This window comes from Limulus polyphemus, unplaced genomic scaffold, assembly GCF_000517525.1.
Source record: "Limulus polyphemus unplaced genomic scaffold, Limulus_polyphemus-2.1.2 Scaffold4870, whole genome shotgun sequence".
NCBI lineage: Eukaryota > Metazoa > Arthropoda > Merostomata > Xiphosura > Limulidae > Limulus > Limulus polyphemus.
This window is the reverse complement of record NW_013670480.1, coordinates 18831-19451: the sequence shown is the minus strand read 5'-3', so window position 1 is coordinate 19451 and position 621 is coordinate 18831.

Genomic DNA, 621 nt, shown 5'->3' with positions numbered 1-621 from the left:
CCATTATGTGAAAACTAGGTACATAATACAGATCTTACAACAAACACACAAGGTACACAAACAATATTTGGCATGAAAAACCTGATATATGGCAGCATCGTTAATATCCGTATGGCAATCTTAGAATACTATGTAAAATGCATTAACATCTGGAAAACTACACCTATCCTGTGGGGATATAGCAGATATACAATAAAACAAGTCTGCTGTTGTTTGGATATAGCAAATATACAACAAAACAGGTCTGATGCTGTGTGGATATAGCAGATATACAATAAATTAGATCTAGTGCTGTGTTGTGGATATAGCAGATATACAAAAAACAGATCTGCTGCTTTGTGGATATAGCAGATATACAATAAAACAGATCTGCTGCTATGTGGTTTGTTTGTAATTAAGTACAAAGCTAAACAATGGGCTATCTGTGCTCTGCCCACCACGGGTATCGAATCCCGAATTCTAGCGTTGTAAGTCCGTAGACATACCGCTGTGCCATTGGGGGCGCTGCTGTGTAAATATAGCAGATATACAATAAAACAAGTCTGCTGCTGTGTGGATGTAGCAGACATACAATAAACAAGTCTGCTACTGTGTAGATATAGCAGATACAAACAAAACAAG